The following is a 16,130-nucleotide window of genomic DNA, read 5'->3' as shown; positions in this document are numbered from 1 at the left end:
GGCGGGTCTTTGGTGTTGACAAGGGAGGTCTGGAGGGTGCAGCCCGTTCCGTATCGAGTGCCGGTGACGCAGGAGGTGGTCGGGGGGTTTGCCGGGACGTGTGTTGCGTCGCGGGAGGGTGTGGATGCTGATTTACCAGCGGCAGTCACGACACACGCCGCGCGGATGCCGGGGATAATGCACTCGCGCGAGCCGGTCTCTTCCTCTCGCCGGAACACCGTAAATACGCGGCCGTACGCGACGATTCTTCTCTTCCGTTCTGGCGCCGCCATGATGGCCGTCACGCGACGGAGTTCCGTGGAACGGGGCACCGCCGGAATAGATAGATTTTTGCTTCACATGAATTTTGGAGGTTTGTTTCAGATTAAAAATTGGTTTTTCGTTTCAGGTGGGATTGTAGCTTTTCTTTTGGGTATTTTTGGCAACTGGAGATTAGTAGAAGACTGTTCCAAGTGTAAAGGGTTCGATATTTTAAGCTTTCGATGGTTTTTTGATTCTTTCCGCTGAAATTTGGATGTCAAGGTGATTTGATTAGTCGACAATACACTTTCGATTGAAATGGAACTTCAGTTCCTCTTTTAAATGCTCTGTGGTGATTATAGATTATTAAGAGACTGTTTCACATGCTAATGGTTTCGGACCCTTCTCGAAGAAAACCGTATACCAACCTCTAGGAATAGTTCCAAGCACAAGAAGAGCGACCAGACTTTTTCCCTGCATCTTTAACAAGCAGAGTGGTCCTAAAACGTTAACATCCTCGGTTTATCGACGTGTGCCCTTTCACTTCCTCTTTCGCCTGCTCAGACCTATCTAAATATTTACGGAGACGCTTGTGTTTGCAGGTTCGTTTACTGACAGACCACCCGCGCGACCAAACTCGCGGATTGACCGGTCACTTTGTTACAATACTGTCTATGTAACTAATTTCCTTGGACGAAAACGCAAGCAAATTGTAGCTTCAGTACTTGGTAGTATCATGGCTCTAACGACACTAATGAGAAAAACGAGGAACGCGTGCAACAAGCTCGCAAAGTTTTTTCCGGGGCCATCCGTCCTGTATGCTGTCTGACAATAAACTAAGTGCAGCCGGTCATTAAGGAGAGGTTTTACAGACTGCTTAGCGTCGAATCGCCGCAGGCAAGTTTATAATCCGACAGGAAAATAGAATTCGCCTGACGAGAGGGAGAGAGAGAGAGAAGGAGAGCGGTGTTCAGGGAAATTAATTCGCAAATTGCGAGTCCTAGCGAGGTTGTAGAGAGGAGCGGGCGCACAGAGACGCGTCGTTTTGCTAACGGTTCACTAACGACCGTGACCAATTGCTCGTTTCCGACCGCGCGATCGCGCCGCTCTCGTATTTTCATTATTCTGTCGGCGACAGGTAAACGACCGTCTCTGTAGAGCTCCTCCTACTGCGAGCCGGCTCTTTGATCGCCGGATGATGGAAACTGTCCAGACGTTTCACGCTAACGGCTCCTTTGTTCCTGTCTGCGGAAGTTCCTACGATCGAGGATTCGGGGACACCCGCTGGATGAACCGGGGACACTGTGGTTCCACGGGAATTTCACCTTTGCTCGGGCTTCGCCGATTCGACGCAGAGAAATTGGGGAATTTCAAGGAATCTTCGAAATTTCTCGTTTCGACGTGTCTGAGATTCAATGTTTTAGAGATCCGACGTTTTTAAGTCTTGAGACTCGAAAGTTTCAATGCTTTGAAGCTTCAATGTTTCCAAGTTCAGAGGTTTTGATGTTCTAGAGTTCCAAAGTTTCGAGGCTTTAATATTACAAAGTTCCAAGTGTTAATATCTGAAAGTTCCAAAGTTTCAATGCTTTAATATTACAAAGTTCCAAGTTTTAATATCCGAATGTTCCAAAGTTTCGAAGCTTTAATACTACAAAGTTCCAAGTGTTAATATCCAAAAGTTCCAAAGTTCGAAGTTTCAATATCCCAAAGTTCCAAAATTCAGAGCTTCAAAATGAAAAAATGTTTAAGTTTTACGATTTTAAAGCTTTTAAACATTCAAAGTTCCATAATCTGAAAACCAGGAAATTTGAAAATTTCCGAATTACAAAGAATTTCACGTCACGATTGATTAATCCTTCGCCACAGCGAAATAAAAACCTTGTAAATTTCGCAGCATCTTTTGCCAAGCTTAAAGAACTCTTCATTACAGTATATTTCAACTAAAAGATAATAGGAAATTACGTTCCCTCCGGGGAGCAAATTCCAGCGTTCTTCGACACTTTCTCTGAAAGGGAAAACTAATTTTCCCGCGACGTACTTTTCCGCGGGGTGGATATTGCCGTCGTAAAATCTGCGCGGCGACGATCACTTTCGAAAGTTCGGGAAAAACAAAGTCTAAATTAAAAATTACTCCGGGGGAGGAGTTCGGGAAACTTGGTCGTCGCTCGTGGAAAAACATACGGCTGGACTGGCTAAACTTGTCCTAACAATTTCTGACAATCTCGGGAAAGTGGCACCGCGAGAATCTTCCTCGTAATTCTCTTCGTTTCGCTCTAGTTTCCTCGCAATTATCCTCGAATCCTGTAAAACTGATATTCCACTCGTGCATCGAATCCATTGTTTAATTCAATTTCAACAAATGGATTCGCCGTTCACTTTTTCAGATAAATAATTCCTTATCGCTGTGATAAATTGATTATCACAGTGAGAAACTGTCGTTGTTTAACTTTTCAAGCGAGAATCGCTGTTCGTTCGGCCGATCGTCGGCCGTTACGCAGTGGAAATTATTAATGGAACCGGTAACAAATGAACGAGTCGTCGGGCCGGAATTGAATCGGGGAATCGTTAACTTCCGTTTGTTTCCTAGTCGACGCGGGACCTCCGACGACAATTTCGCGCGTGATTCGCTGGTCGATTCGCTGTTTCGACGCTGAACAATCGGGCCTAGTTGTTCGCTAAATACTTTGCAAATTGATCGATGAACGCGGTGAACGTCTAGGAACTCGACGCATAAAGTGTTAAACACTAAACAGAGCGAAATTCCGAGCAATTCGATAACATTCAAATTCCTACGCGCGATCCAACGGTAAAACGCAGACTCGGCGACCCAAATTTTCGTTGTAATTTCCTTATCAATAAAGTTACAGGTTCGAAACTCACCATACAACATCTCACCTTACCAAACTATCGATCAATTCACAGTCTACTCGACACCGATCTCGAAAATCTACTTAAAATTCGAAAAAACGCGTCCAAAGTCGGAGAATTCTAAACCAAAAGCAACGCAGACGAGGCTTCGTTTCAGTCTCCGCGTTAATTGCTGCCTGCGAATCGGGAAAAACCGAGTGATACGTATTCCGAGACGTTGACCCCAGGCCGACGCGAGTCTCGCGCACGCAGATCGCGAGCAGATCCCGCGCAGAATGTAAATACGCGATCGGCCGTGCGTTTTCGCGTCCTCTCACCGTGGAACGGGCGGACCCGTCGCTCCGCGGGCCCCGTTTCTCACGGTCCCACTCTCGTTCTCTTTCTCTCGATCGTTCGAGGGGAGCACGATTGCGCAAACGATCGGCGCATACGAACGAAACGCGGCCGCGGTCGTGAAATATCACGCCGAGATAAAAGCCGTTCTACTTGGCCTAGAAATTGCGGCTCGCCGCCGAATCTCGCCTTCCAGGCTTCCTTAGAACGGCGCCGTTTAGCGTAATCGTGATTAGGCTTGACGATTAGCCTCGCTAAGAGAGAGTTTGATTGGATTCGGCGGGGAGCGGCTCGGTTCGAGTCGGATCTTCGCTCTGGATCTACATAAGAATGGGTCATTCGCGATTCTTAGTGGCTCTTAGTGTTCTCCGAGCCGGGGAACGATGAAATCTAACGATAGCATTCCTTTTAAGGAACAAAATTATGTTCATTATAGTTGTGGAGAAGTTGATATGAATATTCTCGAATGCTATTCAAGTTGTTATTCTGTCTGCTAGTAATTAGTATTTTATTATTTCACATCTTATTATTCTATTAATTCTCATTTGTTGTTTTATTAGCTATTAGTTATCTCTATTAGTATTACTATTACTATTACTGTTGTTATTATTATTATTATTATTTCATCAGCTATTAATCACTACTATTACTATTACTGTTACTATTACTATTACTGCTACTATTACTGTTGTTGTTGTTATTATTATTATTTTATCAGCTATTAATCACTACTATTACTATTAGTGTTACTATTACTATTACTACTACTATTATTATTAATACTTTGAATATCATCGAACATTAGATAATAACCACTGATCCCCGTAACTCAAATGAAAAGGAATATACGCTACAAATATAGTAATTCTCGAGAGCGACAACCCTCGAAAATTCGTCTGACGATCGTACCGGTAGAATATCGGTAACGGCTAAACAAAGAACCAAAGAACACGGATAATAATAAACATAACGAGACCAATACGAATCCCGTGTCGACCCGGCCAGTTACCCGGTGCGCCGCGGGACGGTCCGATATTCCCGTGATCTTGCCCGGTGTTCCTGCGGGAGAGGGTTGCGAGGGAGACGACGGTGGAGAAGGAACGAGCAGCTCGGAAAGAAATAACGAGACCCCCACTCATTATTTTCCGGGTAAATACGTCGCGGAGGAAAAAAAAGGGGGGCCAGCGGAACGGGTGAAATTAGCTGGCGGAAACTTGAAAAGGGACAGGGGCGGGGGGTGGCCGCTAATTGGGTTCGTTCGAGAGAAAGCCCTTCGGTTCTCCGACCGACCGAAAGCGCGCTCTCGTTGCTTTCTAAGCTTCCGTCGAAGCCGATCCATTCTTTTCATTAATTTTAACTGCTATTTCGCCCCGTCCGCCGCTCTAGAAACTGATCGCGATCTAACATCGTGGATCCCGGGTCGGTCGAGTCCTTTACGATCGAGCAGCGCTGGATCCTGTGGAATCGATCGGAAGAGGCACGGTAGGATCTGACGGAATTCATTAAATTCATGTGGATTCGATAAGGAAAACTAGGATCCAATCGGATTCGGCCTAGTAGATCGCGATTTCCTGTGGAAATGAGGATTCTAAAGGGGATGGTGAAGTGGAATTAAATGGAACCGATCGTGGATGACAATGGTTTTGGATTCGATGTGGAATAGTTTGTGAATCAGAGTATAGTGAATTCTTGGTGGATTGAAGTTTGAAGTTAATGGATCGAAATCTGGAAAGGAACAATGCAACTGGAGATGCATCTGTAATGAAATTTGATTGAATCTAATCCTATGGATCCTTCAATGGATCTACAATGAAATCAAATACAATGGATCAGAGTCCGATAAAGTCCAATCTAATGGATCGTAGTCCAATAAAATCCAGTGTAATGGCTGAAGATGCAAGCAAGATATGTTCAAAGCACCATCAAGACGCCATTAATCCAAATTTAATCACCATTAGCCTCGGGTAGCCGGCAAGTAGCTCGTTAATTCCCATTGGCCAACCGAAAGACAAAGGGGTCAGCCGCTTTCGGGGTTGGAAAAAGCAACCCCGCTCGATTTTCCACGGCAATTACCCGGCTAACTCATTTGCGTCACGCGCGGACCTCGAAAAACCGGGGAAAAGAGAAAATGATGTTTTTCCATCGTTCCCCTTAATTAACGGGACAACGAAAAACGACCTGCCCTGCCCCGGGTCGGGTCGCGTAGGGTCAGGTCGTTCGGGTCGAACACAAAGGGGGCCACCATCGCCGGTGAAACACGGCGGAAGCATTGTCGCGATCATAATTATGGCGGCGAGCGGGGCGCGCCAACGATACAGTGAGTGTTGTTGGCAAACGTTAAGCGTTCCTTAGGCGGCCGTAATTAAATTCGCTCGCGCCGCTTCTAATTGAACCGTGAATCCGGCCTTCTTCCCCGAATCCGCGACAGCAACGATTCATTCGGAACATTCGGTCTAATTAAGTTTGAAACGCCTCGTAGCTGATTAGTCAAGACTCACCTCGTACACCCCGGGGATCGTTCGACACTAATTTATTAACCCTTCGCGAACGAACGTCGACGTTTTACCGGGATGAAACTTTCGTATTAGGGATATCAGGTTGCGAGAAAACGATTTAACTACTCAAACAGCAAGAAACCAGTATATGATTCCCTTATTCTGTGTTATTTGAGCATTCGATATCTAATTTCACAGAATCTGCACACTTTAGAATCGTCGTCAAAGGGTTAATCCTTATATTAGAAACTTCGTGGTTTTAGTTTTTTTTAATAAGATTTTAACTAATCAAACAGCAAGAGAAGCATATGATTCCCTTATTCTTTATTATTTAAGCATTCGATATCTAATTTCGCAGAATCTGCGAAAGGTTCCCTTTAGAATCGTCGTCAAAGGGTTCCTTATGTTAGCAACTTCGTTTCTTCGTTGTTTTTATAACATTTGCTTTGGATTCGTGGAAATTCGGTGAGATTACCCTGGATCGTTGAATATACTGATGGTAAATTTTCTACTTTAGAAATTAATGTAATCAAGTATCGTGATTTAGGTTTGTCACGATACAACAGATATTGTAGTACTGAAGTTTCGTTGGAATTTATTATGAAACAACAAATACATTATTTGGAAGTTCAGTAATTTGGAAGACTTGCAATTCGGAACTAACAAATATGTTGCTGCTTTTGCAGGTTGACCAACAAACTTGGGAAAGAACAAACATTATCGAATATCAATAACGTAATGCCGATTGAGTCCTCCAACGTTCCGCTTGCCAACGGAAGGGTTGATCTCCTCGAATTATAGAATGCTAATATTGTAACAAAGTAAATGATGAAACGATAATCATAATTGCTAATAATTTCCTATTAAGAATGCACTCAAAGCTACCTTTTGATCACATTAAACTGAAAGAAAGTGGTACCGATAATCGCAGTGATTACTCCGATATTTCTACGATATTAAAATCAATCGTAATCATTAGTTAGCATCGAGCTCTCTTATCGTTAATTAGAACATGGATTCGTTAACATCAGCTTCCGAGGTCGTGGAATGTTCGTTTCTTCTATGTTCTGAAGTATTAAAATTACGTTATGATATTAATAACGCGTATACATTATGATATTAATTATGCAATAGCATTGTGGCACACATTATCCACCGCGTTCGCAATTTTAACACTTCAAACAGAAGACACAAATGTCCCACGACCTCGGCAGCTGATATTAATGAATTCACGTCCTAACAAACGATAAGAGGAGCTCGACTGATCACGAAAGCAACGGCCACCACGTGAAATCACCGGGAACGAAGTTGTCGCCGAGTTCGGAGGAGCCAGGGGACCAAATCTGCACCGACGAACGCATCCGACCGGCCTCGCCGGTATGTTTCAACCGGTTTCGATCACGTCGGAGCCGTAGACGCGAGGATTACGGCGGTTTCGTGACCCACTTCTCATGACCACACCGGCGGACGCGACCCGCAGCGATTAATTTACTCGAAAACTTTCGTAATCATATTTTAGTGTCGTACTGGCTGGATCTACCAAACGAGATTCCGTCAAAGACGTCGATCTTAAGCCCTGGAAGCTTGCGCGCGAGATATTAGAGCAATTTGTAAGTTTAAACGAAGATTTCTTTAATATGAAAGCGGTACTGATGACCATAGAATTTATTTTAATATTAATAATAATTAACTATTGTAATTGATAATATCGAAAGAATAAGATACTAAATAATTGTCATTATTATTGCAATTATTTTCCACTATCATTATTATCATTCTTTTCAGTATAATTAGAATTATTATTAGTATTATCGTTAGAATTATTTAATATCTTAACACAAGCTTTTTCAAAGGTTTCATTTAACCCTTTGCACTCGAAAGTTTTTTACTGGAAATATTCAAGATTTTTCGAGATACAGACGACGTTTGAACCTAATTTAACGATGACTCTCAGATAAATTAAGCAACAAAGATATTTTACTTAAATATTTCACATAACAATATGAAGTTTAATTTAAGCTACTAAATATTTAACTTCATAGTTTTGCTGCATCAAATCAAATGGTGACTGAGAGTCACCTCTCGAGTGCAAAGGGTTAACTTCTCATCTGTTTGTAATTAACTCGAAGTTATTCTTTGATCAGATTGAATTAAAAAATAAGGAAATTTCTCGTTTCGAAAGGGGATCAGCTCCCGTAAGAGGAAAGGAACAGATCCTTTCTTGGTGGATCATCGAACGCTCGGCGCGGTGATTCCGCCGGCCGACCCCGAATCACGGGCGAATTTCAATAGATCGAGCCGGCTGAGCGCGATAACAGGCTTAATGGCAGCGTGTACCGGAAGCTGGGCCTTTGTCCCAGCGCAGAAAAGCGAACGGTCACGCTCGATCGTTCCGTTCGATCGGTATATACCCGTTTTTCCTTCCTTTTTTGTTTGTAACGGCGTGTATGTTCGAACGGTTAACGAGCCTGTGACCCTTGACCGATGGAAACGGAACGACCGATGGGTCAGGGCAGTGAAAGTTTACTCACATCAGACTAGTGGCCCGGTTCAGACAGTGGAGGCGCCGGTAGGCATCGGTTTCAGCGCCTGCGACAGAAAAATTGAATGATTTTGGTGAAGTTTCAAGGTTTGAATTAAGGATTGTTCATTTTTCTTGCCTTTAGATTGATCAAAAAATTGTAATTTATCTAATTTATCTAATTTAGTAAAATTTGAATGCGTAACAATCGGTAATCTATTAAAATTACGTTGGTTTAAGAGAATAGTAATCACAACAACGGAAGCGAGTACATACTTTTGGAAAGGGGTGAGTGAAAAGAAGATTCTTTTATCGGTCGAAATGCAGGAGGTATCCGCGGATGTTGGCTCTCGGAAGCAACGTCCTGCGTAACGGATCAAAGGTCAGTCGAATCTAGCGATGCGAATCGGAGTCCGATCGAGACTAATCTAATGGAGCAGAGTTCATTGAAGTCTAGACTAATGGACCAGAGTCCGGTGAAGCCCACTTTAATAGATCAAATTCGATAAAGTCACTTTAAGGGGTCATAGTTCAATAAATTCCAGTGTGAGTGAATCAAAGTCTAATGAAGTCGTGCCTAACGAATCTTAGTCGAATGAAATCTATACGAAAGCACTGTTGATCTTACAAATTTGTCGTTTGTTCGATATAAACACTGCGAACATGAATAAACAATCCGAATTGTTCTTTTGGAACGATTAGAAAATCAGTGAACAGTAATTAAAGGACTCTCGACCTTCGAACCTAAAACTTTCTATTATCATCTTATATTAACCATTTTCTCCTAGAATTTATCTTTATCTCTCCCTTCCCAAAAGTTTGCCATTTGCCACTGAAAGTGTCACCGGCTTTCCTCCAAACAAGGTTAATAATTTCATTCGTCACATATCCCGAAATGTTGAAATAAAATAGCTCAGTTTCCCACTTTTTGAGCAAGTCGTCGAGTTTTCTCCAGAAAACTGGTGTTCGGCCGCGCAGTGCGGCGACTGGATCAAAACTCCTCCACGAAAAGGGGCTGCAACCCCTTTCTCGGCGACTCCGCGCGGAGAGGAGAGAAAGCGAGGCAGCCCGGGCCAGGGAAATCCGGCGATTGTTGGCGGAAAATGCGATGGTTTCGAGTATCCTTGCCACGGGGGGATGAAACTGGGCGGAGATAACGGGGGCAGAGGATAGGCCGGCGGAAGAGAGGGCTCGCATTAAAATTCAAATATCACAGCCGAGGAAGAGCCCTCTCGCTTTGAGGTCCGTGGAGCACGCCGGGGCCAATATGAATACATTACAACGTGTTTGCATCCAAGCCCCGGCCCGGTAATGCCTTCTATTAGAATCATGCTGGCGCATTTTAATACGGGCCGAACCGGCGGCGAGGGGCGCGGAGGAGGGCGCAGACGGGGCCGGTGAACCGTGAACCCTGCGTCAGGGCGAAGGCAGACGGCGAGCCTCCTTCTCTCGCGCGTTGCAAATTGCCGGCTTGTTCTTGCCAAATATCGACGGACCCCACGGACAAAGGATTTGAGAAGGGCGCTGTGAGGGATGAAACGAGTGAGCCCTATGATCGATTAGTGGGAGGGCGACGGTGTTTGGGGATCTATGGGTTAATGGGGAACTGGCTGGAATCGTGTGATATGGGATTTTTTGTTGGCAATTGTGAATTGGAGAATTGGAAGCTGGGAAATTGGGAATTGGAGAATTGAAAGATCGAAAGCTGAAAGATTAGGGATTGCTACATTGGGAGTTGGGAAATTGGAGACTGCGACATTGAAAACTGGGCAATGGGAAACTGGAAAATTGAAAGCTGAGAAGTTAGAAATAGCTCAATTGGAAGTTGGAAGATTGGAAACTAGAAAGTTAGGAAACTGAAGATTAGGAAATTGAAGCTTAGAAAATTGAAGATTAAGAAATTGTCGTTAATCCATTCAAATTCAAGAAGATGAAGTCAACTCCAATTTCGTTAACATTATCGTACGCTAAGAAAGCTCGTACAACACGCCAAAGGCAATGCATCAAACGTGTCCGCCGTCAAGCCAGAACCGCAAACTATCCAAGGACCCCGGAAATTCGATTCTAGGAACGTAGATATCGCTGACGATTTAATGACAAAGGCGGAACGGCGCGCAACAGCCGCGATAAAAGGGTTTCCCGCACGCGCGTGTCGTTTATCTCGGATACATCAAGCAGCCCGCGGCGACCGCGTTGCTTCGGAATCGCGTGGGAAATTGCGCGTTCTATCGGGGTCGTTTCCAGAACGTTTAAGACCAAAAGGAATTCCTTACGTCGTTGAATATGTATCATTCGCCCCCACCCCGGGGCGGGCCAAGGGAAATTTAATTAAAGCCCGGCCGCTGGATGCAGTACGCGGGAAACATCTCGTTTCGCTCGGTTCGCCGTTTAACCGAGGAATTTTATTGTGGGCTAGCCGGCTGCCTCTTCCTTATCGTTGCGCTGAGCTTCGGTTCAATCATAATTAACCACATGCCCGGTTTGATCTTGGTGCTGCGTGATCCTAATCGACTGGACGCTCTAACCTCGCTTCATTAGGTCGTGGTTAACCACATCTGCTATCGATTGTGACGGGATTTAGAGATTTTTCATGAATTATGTGGGATTCTATGGGATTCTATGGAATTCTATTACATTCTGTAGCTAGTGGATCTTGATAAAATCGGCTGAACAAAGGCAAACGCTTCTGGAATGCGGCTGAAACCTCTGACTCTACCTAATAGCTTCATACACTGCGCTAGAGACTTTCTGATTTAATGGGATTTCCTTGGACTACGCGATATTTACAGGTTTTTTGGGTCTCGTTTAGGTATCCCAGGTACGAAGGACTCTTCTACTCGAAGAAATATTAAAAAACATTGCGTATTTTTAATAAACTCCATTAAACTCCACCTGAATTTAGAGGATCTTACTTCTTCCAGATCTAGTAGTTAGGTAGACTCTATAGAATTCAGATGAATTCCGCTGAATTCTATTCTGTTTGAAAGGTTTCCATTGGTCACTAAATATCTTTGGACCTTCTAGACTTTAAATATAATAGATCCTAATCGAATCTGCTGGGTTTCTGTCACATACAGCAGAAATCTACGCTACTCTTCGAAGTCTGATCCGAGGCTACTGGACTTATCATCTCGCTATATTTGACTCCTACCGGATCTCATTCCATTTTCCGGCACTCTAAGGAGTGTTCCATGAACTCTATTCCCTAGCCTAGCTCGTTCCACTCGATTTCGCCCCGACAGCAAACCCTAGTTACGTTTTTTTTTGCGGGAACGCGAGAGTCCCCCGGCGTTCCCGGCCTGCCCTCTCCGAGCTGGCGAGGCCGTATCTCCTTTCGGTCTCGAGTTTTCGCGCGTCCGTGGAAATAGGATATCGCCGTCGACGTCGTTGCTCGTTTAAACCGATTTCCCGTTTTCCTCTCCGCGACTTCCTCCCGGTGAACAGATTCTCTAAGGCGATTAAGACGTCGCGCGCGCTCGCTGAAATATTCCCGGCCGGATCGCGATCCGATTACGAGCGGCCCACGTGTAAACAATTTCAGTTTCTTTCCGCCGAATTGTACGGGGATACTTAATTCAACGTTTAAACTATCGTTTCGTATAATTCTTTCGTTATTTTCGAAGCTGCGGAGCTTGAACGGAACGAAACCTGGAACGACGGGAAAATGATCGTCCGCGATTCCTCTATTTTCTCGATTTATTTTCATTCCGTTTCAATACTTTGAGACTTCAACGGATTTTCTGGCATTACTTCAAAGAGCAAAGTTCAAATTCTGACACAGAGAAATTGCAATTCGCCTCGAACGCCGGTAATATTCGGGTTTTTCTAAAAACCGCATCAATCCGACCGAACACGACCGGAACAGCGAAACGCTGTCTCGCCGGGAAAATCGATTTCACCGTGGATCTTTTTTCCCCGGGCGGTTTCTCTCGTCGGGAGGAAGGGATCTCCTAATAAGCGGTACACGCCGGAGGAGAAGAACGCGTCGAAAGAAGCCCGAACGCCTCGGGAGAGCCATATACGGAGCGCGGTGTAGGTCGTTGCCTTCGTCAAACCGCCCAGAACGTACGCGTTACACGCTCAAACGGCCTCGTACAAGCCGGGGAAAGAATTCGGATCGTTAAGGAACGATTACCGGTCGCGTCCTTCGTGTGCACGGCGAAAGGAAAACAATTTACCCATGAAAACGAAGGATACGCTCGATCGGCGAGGACGAGAATCGAATTTTCCGCAGGAGGTAAACCACTTCGACTGATTCGTGAAAAGCCGTCCGTTGCACGAGAATCGGTGCGCATTTGAAATGCATCTCATTAATGTCTGATACGATGTCACAGGACAAGGGGTTAAATATTAGAAAGAAGAATCAGCTACGTTTTAAGTACCTAGAAAATTTTTATTCGATTTAAATATGAATCTCGGTGTCTAAGACTGTTCCAATTGGAATATATTGGTTCCTATATTGGACGTTGATTGACGATGGACCTTCCCCTTTTATATTAAACCGTAATTTGTCTCGAACACTCGTCTTCCAAATTCAATTAGCGATACGAGCCGGAAAAAAGGCACGACGACAAAAGGGATGGAAACGTTTGAAAGGACGAGGACCAGGGCTTATCTTCCGCCCGAGTGCCATTAGCTTCGCACGTTCGAGCGCGAGATCACGCGTGAATACTCAGAATCCCCTTCATTTCGCGTTCCACGTCGCTCCTTTTCAATTTCGACACCCTTTCCGTGGTATTCTTTCATTCGAAATAGCCAGCGTTGCGAATTGAAGCTTGTTTCTATGGGATAGAGACATAAATAACGATTTTGATCCCAGAAAACTACAAAATTAAGAGATATTTTTTAAACATCTTCATTCGTATCATGTCTCTATTCATTTAGTTGATTTTCACGTATCAAAGGAACTCCGAGATACTCGATGTGCCAATTTTCAAACTGATATTCTATTCTCCTATCGATTTATAAAGCATCGGACCACAAACCGTCTACAAACTGAGCACCTTATCTTGCACACACAACAAACGGTCAAAAATTCCCGATAAAATGAAGTTTCTAGTCCCAAAATATTCGCAGCAATCCACCATCCATCCAGGAATCATCCCCCAAAGCCGCGTTCCCGGCGCGATCAGGCCAAAGCCGGAAAGCGAGTGGAATCGGCAGCGATCGAGCCTTCGAAGGATCGCGGGACAATGACAAAGCTTTGCGCCATACATCGCGTTACACCGCGATTCGATCGATTCCCGCTGGGGAGCTATCAGGTCCCGTTGCTAGGTGATATCTCGATGATATCCGGGGCACGGGGGACGCGAATGCGAAACAGACGGGCGGAGAAAGGGCGCGGGGCAAAGGACGAGCGGAAGAAAGAACGATTCCTCTCGTGGACCGGCCCGCAAAACCGCGGCTGCGACGCGCTCTCCCGGTTATCTATCGCGCGTCAGCCACCGGGAGAATTTATTTTACGGTTCGCCGATAACCAGACTCCCCCGTCGACGACTGTCTGGAGCCGCGGTCCAGCCGACGTCGAAGGGGGAGGAGAAAGTAATCGTCGCCGGGAAATCGAATTTCCAACGGTGGCCGGGAAAAACAAGCGGGTCCCCCGGGTGGAAACTGGTCGCGCCGCTTCGGATCGCGGCCCGGTCGTACAAGGACGACCGGGTTTAATCGACCTTCGGGATCGGAACGGGCCGGACCGGGCCCGAGGAATTTTTAACGATGATGCACGCCCGCGCGGCGCACTTTGGGACCCGCGGTGCTCTGTTTTGCTGATCCGACCAGAGTCCCGATTGATGTGTAACTCATTGGTACGAAGGGAAAGCGGCTTTGGTAAATGTGTACGTGAGTTACATCCTCGCCGATTTCAATGTTCGTGAAATATGTTGACAAGGGCGTCATTCTAAATAAGTTCCTATATATAATAGGCGTACTCCAAGCATATTCTGTCTACGTTTCCTTAAGAAGTACCGAGCATTTAATACGATTGATATGTAATCTCTATAAAAATTGTAATAGATTATTTTCAGTTTCTTTAGATATTCATCATAGTACTCGAGTGAAACTATTTATTTCCAAAATCATTTCAAATATTCAATGCTTTTAAGGTAACAAACAAATCGAAACCAGTCATTATGACTGATACGGTAGTTCTAATGTTAAGGTATAATAATTGGTAACAGAAGAATATTCAATGTGAATCCAAAGGAATTTAATATCTATTTGTACAATTCCGCTTGAAACCTTAATAAAATCGACATTATAAGGCAAACCTGCTTATCTAGCTAATAATCAATTCGTTATTTAACCCAGTTATCAAACGATGCACACAGGTACCACGGACAATTAAAATGACCGGAAAACGCCTAGATAAAAAAGAAATGGCCCAGATCTTCATGACTGCTATCTCAAATGCTAATTATTATCACTACCGATCGTCCGTCTCTGTTCCACAGCTTGAATTTCACTTCAGACCAACTGTCCCCGATCCTCTCTTCGATCCAGGGGAAAAATATACACTCAGGGCCGAAAGGGTTAAAGCCGGAGCTAGTTAAAGCGAGCGAAACAAGAGGAGCCGCGAGTCCGCGCACGTCCTAATCGAATTTAACGAGCCGGCCGCGTGTGCGTGTAATTATCTATTCACGCTCGCGCTGTCCCGGAGATGTCCCCGGTAATTGACTAATAACCGCCGATGGAAAAACATGGCCGGCCGCGTCTCCGGGCGAAGATCGGGGGCCGGCCGGCAAACAGAGTTTGTCGCGTGTGCACACGGTCTCCTCGGCCCGTTGCACAACCCGTCCCGATGCCGGCTAATTAGATGACTGGCTGAAAACTTCGTTAACCACGTAAGTGGACGTGATTGAAGCGGCCGGTCGGGAAAAACCCGGCTGAAATATTAGACGCGAGAGTTCGCTGTTTCGCTGCGTTTTCCTTGAATCGATTACTGATTCGCTTGGAATCGTATCTCCTTTTGTTGCTACGGGTTCGCTCTGTTTTTTTTTATTTCACCTTAAATTTTTAGTTACCGCCTCTTTAATGTGGATCTTGCAACTTTCTTTAGAGTCGGGACTGGCTCCATTAATCGTGTTATCGACGCTTGGGAGTACTTAGCTGGAAGTCGGTTTAGATTCTTCGGAGCTTTGTGGACTCGGTTTTAGCGAGTAAGAAATTAGACGTTACAGAAATGGTAATTTTGCTGTTGGGTTTGAATATTTTAGTTGTCGACATTTAGTTTGAGTTAATGGGAGCGATAGTTGTTGGTAATCCAGGTTTTCAAGAGTAAAGTCGCGAGTTGAGTTTGGTGGCTACGTAGGAAATAGAATGTCCAAAATGGTACTTCCAATGTCACACTTAAATATTCCTAACCATCCTATTAACGCCTACAATCATCTAGCAGGAAACGTGGCTCGATTTCAACTTCCGACAAAAACGACCAGATCATTAACAGTCGTGCAACCGAAACTTTCAAATATGGTACTTCCAGCGTCGAATATTCCCTTACCGCGATTCGATCGAAAGCGAGACGGGTGATCTAGCCATAATCAATCGAGATTTCCAGAAGAAAAATCTTCGAATGCGTTCTCGATCCTGCGAGCAAACGGATTCCTTTCTCTCCGGCCTCTCCCTTTCGATGTTCGGCCGCGGTTTCGCCGGGGGAATCCGGTTTTCGAAACGTGGCC

At 44.8% G+C, this 16,130-nt stretch overlaps 1 protein-coding gene across 4 annotated transcripts in view; it reads right to left on the bottom strand.

Annotated features, from left to right (window-relative positions):
* alpha-Man-IIb (alpha-Mannosidase class II b) overlaps nucleotides 1-16,130 on the bottom strand; it is a 123,590-nt gene that overhangs the window by 102,477 nt on the left and 4,983 nt on the right. For 2 of the 4 annotated variants that reach the window (XM_031973697.2, XM_076374464.1), the window contains exon 2: nucleotides 8,468-8,525. The exons of 1 other annotated variant lie outside the window; for it this stretch is intronic. The gene's annotated coding sequence lies outside the window, so the exon portion shown is untranslated. Of the gene's footprint in view, nucleotides 1-8,467; nucleotides 8,526-8,733; nucleotides 8,775-16,130 lie in introns of those variants that run through there. One more of the 4 variants, XM_031973724.2, reaches the window with a different exon arrangement.

Source organism: Nomia melanderi, chromosome 2, assembly GCF_051020985.1.
Source record: "Nomia melanderi isolate GNS246 chromosome 2, iyNomMela1, whole genome shotgun sequence".
Classification (NCBI taxonomy): Eukaryota; Metazoa; Arthropoda; class Insecta; order Hymenoptera; family Halictidae; genus Nomia; species Nomia melanderi.
This window is presented reverse-complemented; position numbering and strand designations above follow the sequence as displayed.